This window comes from Mizuhopecten yessoensis, unplaced genomic scaffold (assembly GCF_002113885.1).
Source record: "Mizuhopecten yessoensis strain PY_sf001 unplaced genomic scaffold, ASM211388v2 scaffold6231, whole genome shotgun sequence".
In the NCBI taxonomy this organism is placed as follows: domain Eukaryota; kingdom Metazoa; phylum Mollusca; class Bivalvia; order Pectinida; family Pectinidae; genus Mizuhopecten; species Mizuhopecten yessoensis.
This window is the reverse complement of record NW_018406446.1, coordinates 86,448-95,653: the sequence shown is the minus strand read 5'-3', so window position 1 is coordinate 95,653 and position 9,206 is coordinate 86,448. Positions and strand designations below refer to the sequence as shown.

General features: G+C 36.9%; 1 long non-coding RNA gene across 1 annotated transcript; it reads right to left on the bottom strand.

Moving 5' to 3' along the window:
- Positions 1-571: 571 nt before the first annotated feature.
- Positions 572-8,905, bottom strand: LOC110451869. The gene is made up of 3 exons (XR_002463115.1): positions 8,762-8,905; positions 2,883-3,095; positions 572-2,013 (listed from the first exon to the last, which is right to left on the bottom strand). It is a non-coding gene; the product is annotated as an uncharacterized LOC110451869 (long non-coding RNA).
- Between the last annotated feature and the right edge of the window lie 301 nt (positions 8,906-9,206).

Here is a 9,206-nt window from a genome sequence, read left to right as displayed (position 1 = left end):
AGCATCAATGGTTGTCCTGAATAATAACCTTTGGCCTATTATTGATATATTTCTGTTGTATCACAACTACATGTACCTGCGATCACAGCCACAGTGCTTGTGACTGTCCCTGTCAGGTGTTCAAGATAAAACAGATAACTGTGTGTCGATGAATGGTACACAAGTCTACGTTATGTCGTTTTGTCTGCTCTGACAATACATGAAGTTAGATTTTCACATTTGAAAATATACCAACAAACCTGTTCATCATGAATTTTATTGCAAACAAATGAAAATCTCATTATTATGAATCATTAAGCAATAATGTACAGTATTACAAAATTTTGGATGGGTGCCTTTTTGGGCCTACATGGTTTGGTGTTATAACATCATGAAATGAAAAAATGTATTTATAAGTATCAGTATGTTAACCAAATCTCAATGAATTGGCTCGAGAAGAGCAGGGAATCGGTCTTTTTTTGTACTTTTTATTTAAAAATGTAATTACTATGTTTCCTAGTACAAAAGTCGACATACTATTATCTTTTTTACTCAGATAAACATCTGACTTTCAGAGATATTAGACCAGAATAAAAAATAAAAAAATATATAAAATTTTTAAAATATCTTAAAGTCGGATACATGTTAAAATTAAAGATAACTGTTCAGTTGTTGTGTGGATTTTGTGATAAAACTGTTAAAAGAAGGGGGGATTTGGTTAATACAACTTTAGTAAGATAATTGTAGGGTTCTAATATTGATTTAGGCACAGAAAAGGAAGAATTGTTAACATTATTAAGCCATTATAAAACAAGGTCACAGTGTTCTACTTAACAACTATGTGTTACCTTTCTCTGCCATTTTTATTATTTGCAGCTTTAGTGGTACACAATACATCAAACTTATGCAGAAATTTTCAAAACATAACATGCAGTTATTGTGATTTTGGTCCATCACTTTTACCCTCTCATATCTCGGAATGGTCCCGAAGCTGACCTTAATTTCATGGCTTATCATGATGGCATAACCCCAAGCTATGTATATAGCCACCAGAAGGCCAAAATTGGCACCCATCCTTTAATTAGGGTTTCAAAAATAGAATTTTAATTACATCAAAAAATCACTTAAATCGGATAGATAATTTATTATTACTTGCATAACAGGTCATTTAAATCACGGGGTTGTATGTATTTATATTGCATAGTGATAATAGTATGTCATAGAATGTGCTCTGTTTTTAGCTTTTGCTTTCACTTTTCAGGTCTATTTTAACGCACCTTATTTCAGATGATTGGGTTTTCAAATATTGCTTACTAATTCGATAGGTCTTACAACAGGACACTGTTAAACCCATCTGTACGAAGTTAGATAACAAAACAACACTCGTTTCGTAGTTTCGTATATTATGTATATACATAGACAACTCCAGTAGCCTTGCTCGGGTCAGATAATTGTCCAGAGTAAAAAAATGAGAAAAGGTTTAAATTAAGCAACTGTTTGATTTGTTACGATTTATGCATTCGTCAATTTTCTTACTTTATTTCTATTTCTGATGCAAATAAAGTAAGTGTACCGAAATAAGCATGAAGCATGAAGCATGAAGCATATGTACTGTTCCAATCAAACAAAAATATACGCAACGTCATTATTTTGAAATTCGTGACTAACGGGGGTTAGGCACTTTCCCTTCAGTTTCAACAGTAATATTTAGCATTATGGGTTTTCTCCTTTATGGTCCCTGGCATCACTGATGAGTCATTGAAGGACAAAAAAGTTGTTTGATGAAGTGTTATTTAGTTTTGGCATCAACTGAAGAACCATTGTTGTTATCCTCCCTTTCAGAACCTTGTTTATTTTTCGTACAATTCTTTAATAAATTGTTCCAGGTGTTTTTCTGAGAATCGTCATAGAAAGAACATTTTACAATGTTGGGATACTTTCTAAAATTGATGGCGATGTGTTTCCGATCCAAGGACATATTTGGGAGTGACCTGTTCTCAGGAAGAAACAAAATGCAAACAGATGCTTGGTCACCTGAAATGAAAGATAGATATGTTAAAGAAATGTTCTTCAGAATCAATTGGATCGATAGTGTACTTGGTAAAATAAAGTATTTAAAAATTATTATAAATTTGGTAGTTATGGAAAATAACTTTAGTAAAATCTAACGTAAAATCTAATCTTTGAGAACATCGTTCCCCATTAATAGGAATAAACATTCAAATATGTTTTTCGAAGTGTTATAATGTATTTACTATGGGTTTAGGTGATAGTACTTAGCTTAATTGTCAATATAACCAACATAGTTAACATATATGTCTATATAATCCGGTACACTGCCTTTGAACCAATGTTTTTGATGCAAGTCAAGACCTGGCTGATTGAATTTGATTTTTTTCCCTAAAATAACTTTACGTGCTGTGCAGAAAATACACATGTCATTTTAGTGTGTATAAGAGCATGAAATGGCACCCATTATACCATCAGAATGAAGACACTAGAAGTGACGTCGTTTTAATCAGTTTTTTTTTAAATCTACCTTCAATATATATCATATAACGTAATCCCGACATGCTAAGAGTGAATGGAAGCGCATTACTCAATAAGCAACCCGCAGTATCTTACCCCAAAAACGGCTGACTATTTCAAAGCAATTTCTTGATCAGACTAGAGAAAAAAGTAATGCAAAGAGTTTATAAGTACGTTTATCATTGTTTTATCTGTATTACAACCTTTGTCTTTTTGTCACAGCCACTATATATTCTTTGTATCAGTTTTCAAATCAGCCATTAAAACACTGCGTTATTTTCTGTGTCTGGTAATCCAAATTATGTTCATTCAGCAGCATGCATATTATTATCTTATATCTAAATGCATTTTATTATTTGTCGACTCGTACTTACATTTCATCATTTCTTCAAATTCAGTTTTATTTCTCTCTTGGGTCAAATATGCGTCAATTCGTATCTTATTCGTCGAGTCATCTTCTTTGAGCCATTCAGGTGTTCGGATCTCCACAACATAGTCAGGTAGTGTTTGGAGTAACCGCTCTGTGCCGCCAATGAGGTTTTGTGTGAAATCTCCATCTTGAGGCGATGCAATAAACGTCAAATCAACTGCAAAGAAGAAACACAGAGATGACCATTTTCTAAGATAATTTTTTCATGAACATTCATAAGCTCTGTTTAAACAAGTCTTAACGGTGATCTCAGTGAAGCTATGAAGTTATGAATGATAAGCATAAATTTAAGTAGCTCTAATTTAACCAATCTAGATTTAACTCCTGTATAATCAGTGTAGGGTAGTTAAGGTCATGGTCAAATAATGGACGTTGACATCATGGCCATCATTTCAGTACATCACACAGAAACCACCTGACTCTGTCATCAAGTGTGATATCCATTCATGAAATGGTAGACAAGATATCTTCCAGAGACCTGAACCCTCGTTGTATTTTAAACTTGGTTCCATATTGTGGTTGACTTGACCAATGTTATAACCCGAAATATTCTTTCATTACAAAACACCAAGTCGGAAGTCCACAATGAAATGAAAGTTATGAATGATATGAATCGGAAACCTTTATTACATTGTGTTTTAGTACTGGAGGTGGAAGACCAAATGTCAAACAAAAGTCACTGTGACTTATTATTTCTATCTGGCACTTTCCCATGATGTACTTCTATTTGTAAAAACTGCTATGTCATTCATTCATGGTGGCTGAAATATGCTCATGAAATCTGTATAACAATGTGTTTTAGTGCTTGAGGACAAGGTCAAATGTAAAACTGAGATCACTGCTACAAAATAATGCTTTCTCCTGATGGATTTATATACAAAGATTGATGACCATTCATGAAGGAGTGGCTTTGTTTGTTTATAAATAATTGCGTCTGCAACACTTTAGTTTAGAGTCATTCATTCTACTTAGTCGTTTACATATGTGCATGTATCCATTGCCCACACTTACAGTCAACTACATGAGCTATGACCTCTATCTGGGTCTGTCATTGTGCATACTAATTAGTGTGCTATATTTAGCTTGACTTGGAGACGCTGAGCTGAACTGTCCACATCCAGTTTTTCATTACCCGAATTGGATTTTTCTGTCACTTATCTCACTTTCTACACTTTTACTATTGAACATTACTCATTCATACCTTACAACGTTGTGTAATACGTTTTCCCACTTGGATGTAATTACGTTTTGCGTGTTTTTATTTACTTTTCCCCAGGGGAGGGGAACCCAGTTTGGACGTTTTTACTACGGCGCCTGAACGGAGTACGTCTCGAATTCATTCGTACACGGGCGGTACTTATCCAAATATACAACGACAATTGTTTACTTTCTGTGTCAAGGCCGTCGTCGCTTCAGACGAATGTAAACAATGGACACAGAGATAGACAGTCTCGTCAAACTATGCCAACCCCTTCTTCTTTGGATGTGAATGTTCTGTTAACGATGCTGACGCTGCAGTCACGAGAAATCAACGAAGACCATTGGTTTTATTACCACAAGAAAGTGAACTACATCTTGAAAAAGACGCGGAGCCATCTGTGCCTATAGGTGACGCGAGGAAAGATTTGGTCCGCACATCTTCCCCCAGTGACCGCGCCACCGCTAAATGTGCTGCTGCGCGGAGGGATTCTAGTTCACCACAAACGAACTTGGCTGCGCCCACACACATGTCCTGAATCGGACCCTCTCTCTGATGGAGATGACATTCAAAGCCTTTCAGGCCACTCAACCTGTCATGTCTGCCGAACCAGCTTTCTACATAATGAAAGCATAAAAAAATCAACGAAATATCAGGAGCGGTATAGGTGACAACAGGACGTCAGGGGCTACGCTGGATACTTTAAGACAGCATACCGATTCTGACAGTATCCCCGCTGAGCTCCTTCCTCAAATCAACATTGTGCCTCCAGCCTTGAGGAAGAAAATTATACAAGGTATGTATGTCAAACTTGCCCTTCTCGTCGTTCCGGGTACCGATCCTTCTTTGACCAATCGTGACTTGCATACACCAGGCCGTCGAGGTAAATATTCCGAACTAACCATATCTTGATAGGTACGAGGCTATTATTATTCGCCTTACTAACACACATGGGTCCTTCATCGAGTACCACCGCATGATTTTGGCCAGGGCAGCTCAATACATTGAACAGGAAAATTTCAAAGTTAAATGGGGAACGCGCGACAAGAACATCTACGATTCGGTCGTAGAAGGTCGCCGTCCTATCACCTGCAATATCTGTCGTAGTGTGGAACATTTTCCACTCACAGATGTGATCAGTTCAATGGAAGCAAACACTCAAATAGATCAGATAGAGATCAATATAAAACAGACAGACGTAACACCAAGACGTTTGGCACAACGGGCAGTTAATATGTAACAATTGCAATGGTTATACTTGCCAACGAACTCACATCTGTTCAAAATGTCTCAGTGAGCAGCATGGAGAGAAAATTAAGGACAAACGTTACAATCCAGAGGGCATTGAAAATAAAAATAAGTGACTAGACTCAAGAGATGTCTTGTGCAGGGAAATTTTCCCTAGCAGTTTCAGAGCGTCAACCCCTATAAATATTGATAGACTCAAAACGGAACAAACCTTTCACCCTGATAAAGTTTTTGTAAATTATTTATGTGACGGCTTGAAAGAGGATTTTGACACTAAAGTTTCACCACTACCACAGTAATGTAATGGACAAATGTGTCATCATCGGTCCTTACCAAGTGTCGCCTTACAATATTTATCGTGTTAGCCCCCTTGGAACAAAAGACTTATTTTGGACTTATCAGCTCCGCACAATTCTACTGTTACAGATAATCAGAGTATTAACGAGTAAATAAATAAGTCTGAATGCTCTCTCAAGTAAGTCAAAATTGACTATGCCATTCGTACCATTCAAGATTAAGGTAAAGGAGCTATTATGTGTAAAGTTGACCTTTCGGATGATTTCAAGAATATCACTCTCTTTCCATCACGGTGACATTATAATACTACTTTTATCATCGTTTAGCTTTCGGCTGCCGCTCCAGCCCCATCATTTTCGATCAACTGTCCATTGCGGTGTGTTGGATCGTCAAACACAATTATGATAAAACAAACAGTTTTCATTCACTTGATGACTTTCTAGTCATTGACCCCTCGCAAGCCCAAGACGAGAGAACCATTGTCCCCTGACTATGTTGTTTAAACGTTTGATGATTCCCTTATCTCCTCATAAAACTATGAGACCCGCCACAGTCATGGAATAATTGGGTATAATCCTGGATTCTGATAGGAAGGAAGCACGCTTACCTACAGACAAAGTGCATGGAATAACAGAGTTCTTGCGTGGCATGCTTGCTAAAAATTCGTGTACTAAACGCGAGTTGCAACAGCTCCTCGGTCATCTTAATTGCGCAATGCGAGTTATCTTGCCAGGCCGTAGTTTCATCTCTTATCTCCTTGCACTGATGTCCACCATACAGGAGTCACACCATCATGGAAGATTGACTCGAGAGTGTAAAGAAGACATTCGTATGTCGCTCGAGCTGCTCCAATATTGGAATGGTATTTCTTTCTTCTATGTACGCCATTCTACCAGCAATCCAGACTTTGAACTGTTCACGGATGCAGCATCGGCTGTCGGCTTTGGGGGTATATTTCGTACGGAATGGTTTGCGTCCCTTTGGCCTAGGGAAGTCGTTGAGGCTTCTGGGGACTAATCTATGTCCTTTCTTGAACTTTACCCGATAGTGGTTGCTGCTCTACTTTGGGAATAAGCCTGGTCCACCAAACGTATCTTATTTCATTGTGACAATAAAGGTACCGTCGATATCGTAAAAAAAGGCAGGTCTAAATCGCCGCATATAATGTCCCTTATGCGACGACTAACTTGGTGCGCAGCTAAATATAGTTTTACTGTGAATGCTAGTCATGTGGCAGATGCCAACAATAATATCACTGACGCTATTTTTCGTTTTAATTCCAGGAGTTCTGGAGAGCAGCACCTCATACCAACAGTCGCCCATGTCCCTCCCCAGGGCTCTGTGAAGAAATGTAGAATTAAACTAAACAGTGAACGACCTTTGGGATTCAGTTCTTACTCCAGTGTCTGATGATCTGTTGATGTTCTTTGTCGCACACTGCTATAAAACCCTTAATATTAAAGCATCTACTATCAAACTGTATTTGTGCGGTATTCGTTACTCATTTATGCGTGCAGGTCATGCTAATCTTCTGGCTGCACGGGACGGTCAAGCCTTCATCAGACTCAACACTATCCTAAATAGAATGAAGAAGCAATAAGGTGTTACACATAAACCACGCTTATCTATTACTTTCAACATTTTGGAGAATACCTGACTGCTACTACGATTTGGGGTGTTTTCCCCTTTCCTCGACGTGATGATGGAAACCGCTTGTACTGTCTCTTTTTTGGTTTCCTCCGCTGTGGAGAATTCTGTGTGACTGGGACTATTGACCCTATTCGTCACCTATGTATGGAGGATGTGGACATCGACCTTGTACAACAATGTATCCATATAACCCTAAAGGTTTCTAAATGTGACCCTTTTAGGAAGGGTATATCTTTAGTGCTCTATAGTTCCTGTATATCTGTATACAACCTTGAAGCGCTATTTGTCCCTCTGGACCACGACAGCTATTAAGAGATGCACAGTACATGATCTCGATCCGTTCTTTGTGACATACTCTGGATCGCCTTTATTGCGCACTCTGTTTATTCCTTCTTTGCGAACAGTTATTTCCAGATTCGGTTTAGATGATGGCGTAAACAGTGGTCATTCGTTCCGCATTGGTGCTGCTCCTTCAGCAGCAAATTCGCAAAAAGAGGATCATCTTATTAAGACATTTGAACGATACTCATCTGACTGCTATCAAAGATATATCCATACGTCGAGAAGTACCATCAAATTAGTTGAGAGGTTTCTGACTACTGACTTTTAGGGGGCCATGTTTGAACCCTTCATCTCTTTGGCTCTCGGTAAATTCACTTTCCAGACTTTTGGTATATTTGTATTACTTTTTTAAACTTCAGCTTTTGAGCAGGCCTAAATATGCTTTATCATGTGTTATAGTTAATTTCTACTGTTATATGTAGCTTCATACATATGAATGCACCATTTCTGCAGATGGAATTTAGCGTCGTTAAGCAAACACTTATCTATTTAATAAATTCAGGATCAAAATTAAAAAAAACAACACTATACATAAATTGCCAGGACACCGAATCGAATGCCTTCTCGAAATCGATCAGTAATATAATTCCTGGTAACCCAAAAATGTATTTTGCGTAATAAATAAATATATTGAAACGTTCGGTTTACTTGTCATGCTAATAGATAAATAACGGGATATAAAAGAACTAATAAACATATGTTACATTGGTTTTCTTTAGTTGTCAAAAGAGCTATTATGAAGTGAAAATTATATTGTTTTTCCGAATAATTCCACAGAAATAACCAAATGCTTATATTTCGGTATACTGATTTTCTTATATCAGTGGATTGTTAATTGAATAAAATAAATTTTGACAAACATATTGCAGACTAGTACTTATATACTCTTCATATTTTCTTTTCGAACTTAAAGGTTATAATTACCCGGAAATAAACAAATTAAGTCCACCAATAGTTATTAAATGATTTATTCTTACTCAGTGTGATGATATCGCTTGTTTCTTTGTCTGAATATCCGGGAAATTTTCAGGTGTATTTCCCCACTGATTCTTCGTTCATACATGGAATCACCAACGAGCAGTACTTACCTTTGATCGATACTCTTTCATTGGATTTTGGGCATTGCCCTTCTGCATCGTTTACACCCCGATCTTTACATTGCCATGTTTTTGCAGGTTTCCTTTGACGCACACACTGATTGTTGGAAAGAAAATAATAAAAGGTAAGCTAAAATGAATGCATTCATACAGAAAATAAACATAAACAAATATGCATATGCATTAAATAAACAGATATGTCAACATTCAAACATTTTCAGTCAATAAACGTTATTTTCAATTCTTCTTTAGTATATATATTCAAGCACTCAACATTATCTAATCAGTATTTATTCAATAGCATATCATTATGTTCAGACAATAAAATATCTTATAATCACTTTTATCTATGGAGGCATCTTAATACAAACGTTTATCGCAATATTATAACCATTATGACATACTAGCTAAAAACAGTATTTCTGAAATCAGCTAA